The sequence below is a fragment of the Hyla sarda genome, chromosome 8 (assembly GCF_029499605.1).
Source record: "Hyla sarda isolate aHylSar1 chromosome 8, aHylSar1.hap1, whole genome shotgun sequence".
Classification (NCBI taxonomy): domain Eukaryota; kingdom Metazoa; phylum Chordata; class Amphibia; order Anura; family Hylidae; genus Hyla; species Hyla sarda.
In genome coordinates, this window is record NC_079196.1 from 6,902,939 (window position 1) to 6,918,263 (window position 15,325).

Consider the following 15,325-nt stretch of genomic DNA (forward strand, 5'->3'; position numbering starts at 1 on the left):
AGATAGATATGAGATAGATATGAGATAGATATGAGATAGATAGATATGAGATAGATAGATAGATAGATATGAGATAGATAGCTATGAGATAGCTATGAGATAGCTAGATATGAGATAGATAGATATGAGATAGATATGAGATAGATAGATAGATATGAGATAGATAGATAGATATCATATAGATATATAGATATGAGATAGGTAGATAGATAGATAGATATGAGAAAGATAGATATGAGATAGATAGATAGATAGATAGATATGTGATAGATAGAATTAGATAGATAGATATGTGATAGATAGAAATGAGATAGATAGATATGAGATAGATAGATATGAGATAAATCGATAGATAGATAGATAGATAGATAGATTGGATATGAGATAGATAGATAGATATGAGATAGATAGATATGAGATAGATAGATAGATAGATAGATAGATATAAGATAGTATCCAGAAAGTGGGCAGCACTGAAATTAAATGGTTGGTGCAAGCTGGAGTAACCTGGTCAGGGTCCAATACATCCACAATGAAGTCCGCAGCACTCAGGGATGTGTGAAGTAATGTGGCTTTATTCACCAAAACATCACAGACGTGATGTTTCAGCCGTCTCCCACGGCCTTTGTCAAGCTTGACAAAGACCGTGGGAGACGGCTGAAACGTCGCGTCTGTGATGTTTTGGTGAATAAAGCCACATTACTTCACACATCCCTGAGTGCTGCGGACTTCATTGTGGATATGAGATAGATAGATATGAGATAGATAGATTTGAGATATATAGATATGAGATATATAGATAGATAGATATGAGATAGATATGAGATAGATATGAGATAGATAGATATGAGATAGATATGAGATAGATAGATAGATATGAGATAGATAGATAGATAGATATGATATAGATAGATATGAGATAGATATGAGATAGATAGATATGAGAGAGAGAGATAGATATGAGATAGATATGAGATAGATAGATAGATATGAGATAGATAGATATGAGATAGATAGATATGAGATAGATATGAGATAGATAGATATGAGATATATAGATAGATATGAGATAGATAGATATGAGACAGATATGAGATAGATAGATATGAGATAGATAGATATGAGATATATAGATAGATATGAGATATATAGATAGATATGAGATAGATAGATGATAGATAGATAGATATGAGATATATAGATAGATATGAGATAAATAGATAGATAGATATGAGATAGATAGATATGAGATAGATAGATAGATAGATAAAATAGATAGCTAGATAGATAGATGGATAGATACAATGAAGAGAAACAGCACCTCCTATATATAGTGAAATCCAAAAATGGTGCACGCAGAGACCAGGCCTGGGTCAGGGTTCTATGTATAGACAGAAGAAAGAATTTCTGCAGCACAACTAATCCGTGAAAAAATAAGGTGGTTTATTCCATCAAAACAGAGTGTCCAAGAACAACGTTTCTATCAGTTCTCTTGGTCTTTTTCAAGCTCAGTATATATAGTGAAGATCACACATTATATAAGGCACCAATCTGGTACCAATAGTGCTAATAATTATACAATCAGTGTAAAAACTCATTAATAAAATGCATAAAAAATGATCATCAGTGAACAAGTATCATATAGTATACATGCAATTCATATATAGGGATCAAAAGTGTATATACATAGTTGTGAATACACAACCAAGTGCTGTATTTGTGCCAACACCAATAATTAGACATTAATTACCTATGTATAACATCCTTGTGTATGTAAAAAACAATATATACAGTGACCATGGGAGCGCCCACTCACCGGGACATCATTAGTAATTCCTAGCATGTAAACAATCATCTGTGTCGCGCACCTCTGACGGCACGAACGCGCGCAAATCACGTCATGTCCAGTAGCAGAGCGTGTTTTATTATTATTTATTATTATTATTACTTTTTACCGGCTTCCAATATGACCTTTCCATTTCCACAGCTCCTCTGTGCATGTGCGGAGTTCGGAGCTCATTCTGATATGGCCCAGCTACACTGGCTCTTTTGTGCGCAGTCGCAGATAGCCTGAGCCAGGTTGCCATGACTACCAACACGCTCTGCTATGATCTGATATGATCCAGTTAGTTCTGGCCTGGTCTTATCCGAGCTACATATGTTTCCCTCAGCTCTGTTCTTACTGAGGAGACCAAGTCTAGTGGACCTAGGTTTACTAAAGTCAGGCATACCTTACCCATAGGTCACACATTTGTCATGTCCCCGCTCTGATCTATAATGAAGCTGTTCCTGATTCCTGTTCTAGTCCACACTGCGAGGATACATTCTACCACAATACAGCCAAACTAGGGTAAGATTTTATCTGTCAAGAGAGAAGAAGTTGTACAAGGGTTTCTCTGTTTTAAACTATTTTATTTTGTACTTATATTTAGGTCAGTCCCTGGGTGCGCCTTTCAGAGTGTTGTGTCACAGGTTACTGCCAAAGGGTAAAAAGTGGAATCCTGTTTTGCACCTTCCACCTCTTTCCAGTAATTTGAACTCTGAACTAGAGAGACAGTGAACTTCACCACCTGCACATACACCTGCACATACATCGACACATACACCTGCACATACATCGACACATACATCAACACATACACCTGCACATACATCGGCACATACATCAACACATACACCTGCACATACATCGACACATACACCTGCACATACATCGACACATACACCTGCACATACACCTGCACATACATCGGCACATACATCAACACATACACCTGCACATACATCGGCACATACACCTGCACATACATCGGCACATACACCTGCACATACATCGGCACATACACCTGCACATACATCGACACATACACCTGCACATACACCTGCACATACATCGGCACATACATCAACACATACACCTGCACATACATCAACACATACACCTGCACATACATCGGCACATACACCTGCACATACATCGGCACATACACCTGCACATACATCGGCACATACACCTGCACATACATCGACACATACACCTGCACATACATCGGCACATACACCTGCACATACACCTGCACATACATCGGCACATACACCTGCACATACACCTGCACATACATCGACACATACACCTGCACATACACCTGCACATACATCGGCACATACATCTGCACATACATCGGCACATACACCTGCACATACACCTGCACATACACCTGCACATACATCGACACATACACCTGCACATGTATCGGCACATACACCTGCACATACATCGACACATACACCTGCACATATATCTGCACATACACCTGCCCATACATCAGCACTTACACCTGCCCTTACACCTGCACATACATCGGCACATACACCTGCACATACACCTGCACATACATCAGCACATACATTTGCACATACACCTGCACATACATCGGCACATACATCTGCACATACACCTGTACATACACCTGCACATACATCGACACATACACCTGCACATACATCAACACATACACCTGCACATACATCGACACATACATCGGCACATACACCTGCACATACATCGGCACATACACCTGCACATACACCTGCACATACACCTGCACATACATCGACACATACACCTGCACATACACCTGCACATACATCGACACATACACCTGCACATACATCGACACATACACCTGCACATACATCAACACATACGCCTGCACATACATCGGCACATACACCTGCACATACATCGACACATACACCTGCACATACATCTGCACATACATCGGCACATACACCTGCACATTCATCGACACATACACCTGCACATACATCGGTTCATACACCTGCACATACATCGGCACATACACTTGCACATACATCGACACATACACCTGCACATACATCGGCACATACACCTGCACATACACCTGCACATACACCTGCACATACACCTGCACATACATCGACGCATACACCTGCACATACATCGGCACATAAACCGGCACATACATCGACACATACATCGACACATACACCTGCACATACATCGACACATACATCGACACATACACCTGCACATACATCGACACATACATCTGCACATAAATCGGCACATACATCTGCACATACATCTGCACATACACCTGCACATACACCTGCACATACACCTGCACATACACCTGCACATACATCGGTACATACACCTGCACATACACCTGCACATACATCAGCACACACACCTGCACATTCACCTGCACATACATCGGCACATACATCTGCACATACATCAGCACATACACCTGAACATACATCGGCACATACACCTGCATATACATCAGCACACACACCTGCACATACGCCTGCACATACATCGGCACATACACCTGCACATACATCAGCACATACACCTGCACATACATTGGCACATACACCTGCACATACATCGGCACATACATCAGCACTTACACCTGCACATACACCTGCACATATATCTGCACATACACCTGAACATACATCGGCACTTACACCTGCACATACACCTGCACATACACCTGCACATACACCTGCACATACATCTGCACATACATCGACACATAGACCTGCACATACATTGGCACATACACCTGCACATACATCGGCACATACATCAGCACTTACACCTGCACATACAACTGCACATACACCTGCACATATATCTGAACATACACCTGAACATACATCGGCACTTACACCTGCACATACATCGGCACATACATCGGCACATACACCTGAACATACATCGGCACTTACACCTGCACATACATCGGCACATACACCTGCACATACACCTGCACATACATCGGCACATACACCTGAACATACATCGGCACTTACACCTGCACATACACCTGCACATATATCTGCACATACACCTGCACATACATCAGCACACACACCTGCACATACACCTGCACATATACCTGCACATACATCGGCACATACACCTGCACATACATCGGCACATACACCTGCACATATACCTGCACATACATCGGCACATACACCTGCAGGAGACATGTTCATGCAAAGTTCTAACAGCATTAATTAAAGGGACAGTTACAAAATGTATGCTCTCCTGGCTCATAAGCTGCATTCAACAAACCTTTACGCAAGTACCTTGATTTCTCTGGATTTGTAAAAAGTATAGAAGTTATTTTACAGAATCAGAAGTCTTCTTCCTGTGCTCTGCATGTGCGAACAGCCGTCCTTGACAAAAAGAAGTGGGTCACAGAAGTAAATTGGGTTGGCACTACATATAAGAGACTACTGCACCCAGCATAACCCTGATCATATTACTACATCCCCCGGTGACTACGTAATAGATCACATGATTCACTTAACCGCATGATGCAGGCGCAATTAACAAGTTAATTGGAAGACTGGGGTGACAGGTCATGTGTCAGTGGTCACATGACTCACTGCTTCACACGTGGCTGCCACATATGTAGACTTAATGAGAAATGAGTACTGTTCAGGGTATATAGATGTCCTCTAGTGGAGAGACAAACACAATGCAGGTAAAGAAGGTATGTAAAGAAAAAGACAAATACACAGATGTAAATATCAGTGCAGTGAAAGTGCAGACATACACAGGAACATTAATGCCATTCCTGATGAACTTTTTACCATTGCCACCGGCTCCGGCAAGGTTTGTGTTCCACTCCCGCTTGCTCCTGCACCATGTGTGTCCAATCCATTTCAGCTCCTGCAACATACTTGTCCAATCCAGCCTGCTAAAATGCCCCCACGTGCCCTTTTAACTGCCCTCACCCCATCCCCCTGTGCCATTTTAATTCCCCCGTGTGCCATTTCAGGAACCCCCAGCCCCGCTCCTGCAGGCTCAGGGGCAGGGCCTTGGCCAGTCAAACATTCTCAGCTCTGCACTGATGAGTGATGTTGTCCCCCTCAGTAACATGAAGTCAGGGGCATCACTCTTCAGTGCTGGCAGCCGCCACCGCTGACTAATTTAAAGTGGCCGTGGCCCCTGCTGCTGATCCTGAACAGGCTGCTGGAGTTGCAGCCACTTTAAATCAGTAGTGAGACCAAATTATCAAAGTGTCATAGGGGCGGGGTGTTTGTCATAGGGGCGGGGTATTTGGGGCAGGCGTGTGCGGGATTTACAGGACTTGCAGGCATAGCACCTGACCTCTTACTCCCACCTTCAACAACCTTATTTCATCCCAAGCCCACATGTTTTTCATTGGATCCCGTGGAATTCCAATATAACGTTCTACTATACAGTAGAATAGGAGCCTAATTCTTGACTTACTAATAATGGGTGAGGGACAAGCCCAACCGGAACTGTGAACCTTTGATTGAAGGGCAATTTGCCTACTTGACAATGGAGAACATTAGTAGGTGGACGTCTAGTGGACATCTAAGGGGAGGTGGCGATATTCGTCTGGTTTCTTATCCTAAATCTCCTAAATCAAACAAATATCTAAATATTAAAGTATAAGAATAAAACTAAAGATATTCCATGTAGCGACATGACAGAGATCCTCAACCATGAGCAGTGATGCGATTGTCTGCGACAACATTACCCCGGAAAAAAAAACATGATAAAAATGTGTTTGTTACAGCAAAAACGAGTTAAAGAGAATTGTCTGTGACAGAAGCGTGCCGAGTCTTTATACCGCCTAATCGATGCCTCCATATGGTTACATGACAGCTTTCAGCACAAAGTCCTTTTGAAATGTGATGAAAGGTGGGGGGAAAAAAAGCATTGTAAAAACATTTGGAATAAAAAATTGTCACTTTATTTTTTATCATGTTTTCATGATTAGTTTTCAATGAAAAAATTTGCCCACTCCTCCCAAAAAAGAAATGTTAGAAAAAGCAAAAAAATAAATTAAAAAAAGGGAAAATAATCATAAGAAAAACTAAGATATTTAGAAACTTGAGTTTTGCAAGAATATAAGTTTAAAAATTCTGCCCCTATGTACAAGAATATAGCTACTATAATACTGCTCCTAAATACAAGAATATAACTACTATAATACTGCCCTATATACAAGAATATAACTATTATAATACTGCCCCCTATATACAAGAATATAACTACTATAATACTGCTCCTATATACAAGAATATAACTACTATAATACTGCTCCTATATACAAGAATATAACTACTATAATACTGCTCCTATATACAAGAATATAACTACTATAATACTGCTCCTATATACAAGAATATAACTACTATAATACTGCTCCTTTATACAAGAATATAATTACTATAATACTGCTCCTATATAGAAGAATATAACTACTGTAATACTGCTCCTATATACAAGAATATAACTACTATAATACTGCCTCCTATATACAAGAATATAACTACTATAATACTGCTCCTATATACAAGAATATAACTACTATATTACTTCTCCTTTATACAAGAATATAACTACTATAATACTGCTCCTATATACAAGAATATAACTACTATAATACTGCTCCTATATACAAGAATATAACTACTATAATACTGCTCCTATATACAAGAATATATCTACTATAATACTGCTCCTATATACAAGAATATAACTACTATAATACTGCTCCTATATACAAGAATATAACTACTATAATACTGCTCCTATATACAAGAATATAACTACTATAATACTGCCTCCTATATACAAGAATATAACTACTATAATACTGCCTCCTATAACAATTTTTGTTGTACAATATATATATGTCATCTTCGTCCTTATAGCCCGCACATCTCTGTGCTCAGAGGTCGCTGTATACAAAGGTCGTGTTCATTAATCCTTTCTTCTCTATTGATAATCTCTCTCCACATCCATTTAACACATTTAATGAGATATAACACTGGATGTGTCGGCTCCGTTGGCGTTTCTAGCGATGTTCCTGATGTCAGTGACCCAAGTGTAATGTGTCACCTTGCAGCTTTATTACTAGCATATTTCTTTCCATATTCTCCATTTTTTATACCCTAAATATTTTAGTTCATATATAGCTGAGAGGTTAGCAGGTTAAATCATTGAACATAATGCAGAATGGCTGGATCTGGCCGATCATTATATAATGTATAGGAGATGGATCATATTTAACTCAGTCTATTACATATTTAAGAAAACATTATTTCAAGGATTTTCTGTCCCTTGTTAATCTGTAGGATTCCACCACAATGATATCACAAGGAGGAGGCATTTCTGCATTTTCTCAACACAGCTGCTCGGTGGCCTCTGTCCTAAATAATAATGGTAATAATAATAATAATAATAATAATAATAATAATAATAATAATAATAATAATAATAATAATAATAATTATTATTATTATTATTATTATTATTATTACTATTATTATTATTATTATTATTATTATTATTACAACAACAATAATAATAATAAAAATAATAATAATAATAATAATAATAATAATAACAACATTAATACAAATATTAATATGTTTAATTATTATATTATGTTTATGTTTATATTATGTTTAATTATTATTATCGTTATAGGGAAACATTTGAGAAGCACATATAGAAATTATTGAATGTTGCATAAACAATTAAGTTAAGACAGTTTTCTAAATAAATATCACATAACAAAAAAATAAGATTACTTTACCAATACCAGAGATAGATCTAAGGCTATGTTCACAACAGTATTTGGAGCACCGTTCAATGATTCCATTGAAATAATGGGACTTAAAGGGGTACTCCAGCGCTAAAACATCTTATCCCCTGTCCAAAGGATAGGGGATAAGACGTCTGATTGCAGGGGTCCCGCCACTGGGGACCTCCGTGGTCTTTCAAGCTGCACCCCGTTTCCATCAGCCCCCGAAGCATGTTCACTCCGGGTCTGATGACTGCCGATCACGGGGCTGGAGTATTGTGATGTCAGGGATCCGCCCCTGTGGGACATCACGCTCCGCCCCATCAATGCAAGCCTACGTGAGGGGGTGTGGCAGCTGCCACGCCCCCTCCCATAGGCTTGCATAGAGGGGGTGGAGCGTGACATCACACAGGGGCGGAGCCATGACGTCACACGGGGCAAAGCCGTGATGTCACAATACTCCGGCGCTGTAATCGGCAGTCATCAGACCCAGATATGGAGATAAGATGTCTTAGTGCCGGAGTACCTCTTTAAGCGGAGGGAAAAAAATCCTGCATGTCATATATTTTTTCTGCTGTTACAATTATGAAAAATAGTGGGCACCTGTCCAGCTCTATTAATGTCCGATTTCACAATTGGACATCACCGGAGAAAGAAAGAGAGAGAAAAACCATGAATTTACTAAATATATGATAATTTACACATGCATATGCTTAAAAAAATTGTACAAAACTACAACCAAACTGTTCTTGAGGAAAACAAAAATATCATAATATCAAGGCAAAACAATAAAAAAATACATAACTCACAAATTCACAAACAGAACATGGCCGCACGTCGACAACTTGTACTATGGTCTAATTGTTTCTCAGAATAATTTTCTTGTTGCTTTCTTGTTGCTTCTGATCAAAATGTTCAATTCCACCACCACGTCAAGGCCACCTGATAAGAGTGGGTCCCTAAACACTGGCATAGTGTCGGTTAGTGACCATCTCTGCGGTGACACCAAGACCACAGAGGAAATGACCCAGTGGCCAGGTAGCCCCCTACTTCTTGACCAAGCCCCCTGCTCTGGGTCACACCACCCCACAGACAGAGAACCACAGCAACAATGGCCACTGAAGAGCACCAAACCGGTGCAAACATCTACCATGTGTTACCTGCCAGAGAGCTGGGAGAAAGCCAGGAGGAAACTCTTATGTCGTCTCCTCCTTCACTCCACCCATTCAGCCCAGGTGATTGCATGAGACTGCATATGGGTTTCCTCCTAGATTTCTTCCATTCCTCTGGCAGGGAGCACATGGTAGGTGTTCGCAATATTGTGTTGCTTTGCGGCAGCCATTGTGACTGTGATGCTTCATCTGTGGGGTGGGGTGGCTTGGCGCTTGGACGGGCAGCAGTGGGTCTGTGAGGCCACTGGGTCGTTCCCCTATGCACTTTGTGTTGAAGCGGTGGTTGTCGCTGCCCGGCACTATTCCAGTATTAGCTTAGGGACCTACTTTTATCAGCGGGCCTTGATGTAGAATCCTGGTCCATTATTTCTCTAAAGCACACCCTTAGAGGCAGCAGCATAAAGGACATTATAAAACAATACTAAGCAGTGTAAACTGTAAACCCGGGAGAGGAGGGGGGGGATGGATGTAAGCATGCTTCCTAAAGATTTTAGTAGCTTCTAAAGAGAAATAGGAATAGAAAAAAAAGCCTGTTAAGGGGAAATATAATGCCAGATGTATTATGTTTGCTTGCAATTGGTTCATACAAAGTTTAAGTGACCATTTAAAGGGATTGTATCATGAAAATGGGAATCCAGTGGGAATCCAGCTCAGAAATCACCTGATTGTTCAGCCTTCTTAATCCCTATTGATTCACTTTGATTTCCAAGAGGGTCTGTGTCTGGTCATACAGGCAGCCATGTTTGGCCAAATAATTGTTACATGATGGCTAGTACTGTATGGCCAACCATGTCACACATGTACAGGCTAGGTTGTCAGAGATAGAACCTGCATTCATTAGTAGCTATCTAGTTTAGCTCCAGGAGTCACAAGTCCAAGTCTTTCCTAATAGAAAGATAATGATGTGACCACAAAACCCCATTTAAGGCTACAGTCCCACATAGCGCATGCGCAGTGTAGTTCATGCCTTGCAAAATCTTCTGTGGAGTGGTAAGTACGCTGCTTGTTCTCCATTGAGCATACACACAGGACTACCAGGCAGCAGCCCTCGGCATTCAGTGAGGTTTGAAGGCGGAGCCACGTGCCGGCGTTAGTTATGTTTGTATGCTCAACAGAGAATATGCAGCATATTTACCGCTGCGCAGCAGTTCTACACTGTGTAAACGCTACATGGGACCGAACCTTTAGGGTCTATTCACACGGCAGAATTTTTCCTCAAATCAAAGCCCATAGACTTCTATGGGATTCTGCACTCCCATTCAACATTCGGCAATTCCGCTTGCGGAATTCCGCTAGCGGAATTCCACAGGCGGAATTTCAGAAGGTAGAATGGGAGTGCAGAATCCCATAGAAGACTATGAGCTTAAGGACCAAGCCCATTTTGATCTTAAGGACCAGGCCAATTTTATTTTAGCGTTTTTGTTTTTTCCTCCTCGCCTTCTGAAATCCATAACTCTTTTATATTTCCATCTACAGACCCTTATAAGGGTTCGTTTTTTGCGTGACCAATTGTGCTTTGTAATGAAACCTCTTATTTTACAAAAAAATGTACAGTGAACCCAAAAGAATATTTTTTTTAAGGGAGGAAATTGAAATGACAACCACAATTTTGCACATTTTGGAGGGTTTCATTTTCACACTGTACACTTTACCTTAAAATGACAGGTGTTCTTTATTCTGAGACTCAATCTCAGACCAGAGCAGAAGACGCCGGGAGATGGCTGGAGGTAGGTGAGGGGACCTTCTGCCACCATTACAAATGATCGGATCCCCGCGGCAGCGCTGCAGGCGATCCGATCATCTTTTTTAATATGCGCATTGCCGCAGATGCTGTTATCTGTATTGGTCACGTCATCTGAGGGGTTAATGGCAGACATCTGCGCAATTGCGGATGTCGGCCATTACCGGCAGTTCCCCGGCTGCTGATAGCAGCCAAGACCTGCAGAGTATGACGCGAATACTGCTCCGATGCTCGCGGTCATACACAGGACGTAAATGTACATCCTGGTGCGCTAAGTACCTCCGCACCAGGACATACATTTACGTCCGTGGTCGTTAAGGGGTTAATTTGAGGCTGTGTGAATAGACCCTTAGGATACATTTCACTGTTGACTTCTGGGAACAAGGTTGAAAAGCCCCAAGGGCCAACATCAAAAATAAGCAAAACATTTTCTAAGGAAATAAACAAAATTTTGAACATATTTTCTACTTGTTGTGGGTACAGTCATCGAGCCCATCTGACTGATACAAAATATGAATAATAAACAAACTAAATTGGCTTTTAAATTTATAATTTGAGAATAAATATGAAAAAGAGTAAAATAGAAATAATAAGGAGTAAAAATATTCATACTGATGTTTATATATTTATTTTATTTCGTGTAATCGGCTGCTACAATATCTGAAGGCCGGGGATGGAAATTTGTAGAAACAAACATTAGTTCAGAGTCGTCTCGCTCCCAGGACTCGCTCAATAAACAAATATTTCTTGTATTTCTCTTCATGAATTCTAAACACTTTCCTCGAAGCGCCGAGGGAAATCCCAGCGCGTCCTCCGAGTTCTTCACTGAACCGTAATTAGCGCCGCTTCTCATCCTTCACTCCCATCCCGATCTCTAATGGAGGATGAGATCCTGAAATGTATAATTCAGATCTTATTGTTATAAGAAAATACTATACACTCAAGAGAAAGTACGTATGGAAGAACATGTACAACATCCCTCACCGGCGGGAGGTAGAGATTGTCTCTGATTCCTTCAACATAGTAAAACAATAAACTGAACAGACTGTATACTACAGGATCGGCTATTCATCCTTTACTGCAGACAAGCAGCCCTGTAACATGTATAAAGGCCCCCTATATGACATCCCTGATGGAATATTATGGTAATAAAAATAACATGTGATCACAGCCCCGCCCTCTGTATGACATCTCTAATATAATATAATATAATGACATGTGATTACAGCCCCGCCCCCTGTATGACATCACTGATATAATATAATAGTAATATAATGATATGTGATCAAAGCCCCGTCCCCTGTATGACTTCACTGATATAATAGTAATATAATGACATGTGATCACAGCTCCTCCCACTCTATGACGTCACTGATATAATAGTAATATAACAACATGTGATCACAGCCCCGCCCCCTGTATGACATCACTGATATAATATAATAGTAATATAATGACATGTGATCCCAGCCCCGCCCCTGTATGACATCACTGATATATTATAATAGTAATATAATGACATGTGATCAAAGCCCCGTCCCCTGTATGACATCACTGATATAATATAATAGTAATATAATGACGTGTGATCAAAGCCCCGTCCCCTGTATGACATCACTAATATAATATAATAGTAATATAATGACATGTGACATCACTGATATAATATAATAGTAATATAATGACATGTGATCACAGCCCCGCCCCCTGTATGACATCACTGATATAATATAATATAATGACATGTGATTACAGCCCCACCCCTCTGTATGACATCACTGATATAATATAATAGTAATATAATGACATGTGATCACAGCTCCTCCCACTCTATGACATCACTGATATAATAGTAATATAATGACATGTGATCACAGCCCTGCCCCCTGTATGACATCACTGATATAATATAATAGTAATATAATAAGATGTGATCACAGCCCCGCCCCCTGTATGACATCACTGATATAATAGTAATATAATGACGTATGATCACAGCCCCGCCCCCTGTATGACATCACTGATAATATAATCATGTTTTAAAGGTTCCGTAGATGATATATATGAATATGGTGAACAGTATAATAGGAAGTCTACTGACACCAAGAATGAAATGACATAAGATTTCCTATCATGCAATGGATTCCAGTGAAGTTGGTTTTATCTGAAATATTATCATTTCTTCATAATTCCCCTTATAATGTATTTCCTACCTGTATCAGGTGCTGGATCTAATAAACATGAACAAACGCAGGTATAAAACATGGAGTCATAATTAATACATAATTAAATGTAAACTATTTAAACTTTCAGACTCTTCTCACTTCCTCCTGGACATCATTCAGCTCTCGGGGCCCGGACACCATCACTTTGTCACAACACATTCTCCTTAAATCCATCTCTAACTTTATTTTTAAATAGTTTCTATAGCAACGCTGACATTAAGTGTCACAATACAGTATATTGGAAATGCCATAAGTGACAGCATTCCTGTAACGTCTGCAGAACAAAAACATTTTCTTATTATATTCAGTAAAAATATGAAGAAACATCAGATCACGCGTTCAAGTGGCCGAGTGATTTATGAAGAAAAGACTCATTGACCTCATTTAGCTTCTCCCTGCGTTGTGGTAGTTATCGGCATATTACAGAGTAACCAACTCCACCGAATACCCGGACTCCTATTTATAATATAATACATGAAATCTCTGTCTGTAATGTCCAATCTCTTGTATTCCATCAATCCTACTGCAGGAATAGAATGTAAGTAAAGATGATTGTATAGACACAGCTGACGGGAAGAAAAGAAGGAATAAATCATCACAAGTAAAAAGAAAAAGAGATAAATACTTGTAAAAGGCTATCAGGAAGGAGGAAGGGAAGATAACCAGGAGGAAAGGTGGAAACGCTAAGGAAAGGAAGTGTATACAAAAGAAAGAAAATACTAGAGAAAGGAAAGATGGTATAAAAAGAAGACTGTGAAGAAGGAACAAAATGCTGGAGAAAGGAAGGAAAGGAAGAGTGTATGGTAGAAAGATAAAGGAAGAGTGTATGGTAGAAAGATAAAGGAAGAGAGTATGGTAGAAAGATAAAGGAAGAGTGTATGGTAGAAAGATAAAGGAAGAGAGTATGGTAGAAAGATAAAGGAAGAGAGTATGGTAGAAAGATAAAGGAAGAGTGTATGGTAGAAAGATAAAGGAAGAGAGTATGGTAGAAAGATAAAGGAAGAGAGTATGGTAGAAAGATAAAGGAAGAGAGTATGGTAGAAAGATAAAGGAAGAGTGTATGGTAGAAAGATAAAGGAAGAGAGTATGGTAGAAAGATAAAGGAAGGGAGGAAGGGAGGAAGGAAGGAAGGAAGGAAAACAAAACATTGGGGAAAGGAAGAAAAGTAACATTGGGGAAAGGAAGGATGGAAGGGAGGAAGGAAGAAAAAAAACATGGGGGAAGGGAGGAAACCAAACGAAACACTGAATAAAGGAAGGATGGAAGTAAACAAAAACAAAAAACACTGGGAAAAGGAAGGAAACACTGGGGAAAGGATGAAAGGAAGGAAACAAAGAAGGTAGGGAGGAAGGAAACAAAACAAAATACTGGGGAAAGAAAGGAAAAAAGAAAAGAAAACTAAACTAAACTCTGGGGAAAGGAAGGAAGGAAGATAACCTAAAGGAAAGGTGAAAACGCCAAGGAAAGGAAGTATATACAAATGAAAGAAAATACTAGAGAAAGGAAGGATGGTATAAAAAAGAAGACTTTAGAGAAGAAGGAAGGAAA

At 39.8% G+C, this 15,325-nt stretch overlaps 1 long non-coding RNA gene across 1 annotated transcript in view; it reads right to left on the reverse strand.

Moving 5' to 3' along the window:
- Positions 1-12,188: 12,188 nt before the first annotated feature.
- Positions 12,189-15,325, reverse strand: part of LOC130284206 (uncharacterized) — a 37,571-nt gene continuing 34,434 nt past the window's right edge. Inside the window, exon 3 of the long non-coding RNA XR_008846947.1 lies at positions 12,189-12,444. This is a non-coding gene — a long non-coding RNA (uncharacterized LOC130284206). The remainder of the gene's footprint in view (positions 12,445-15,325) is intronic.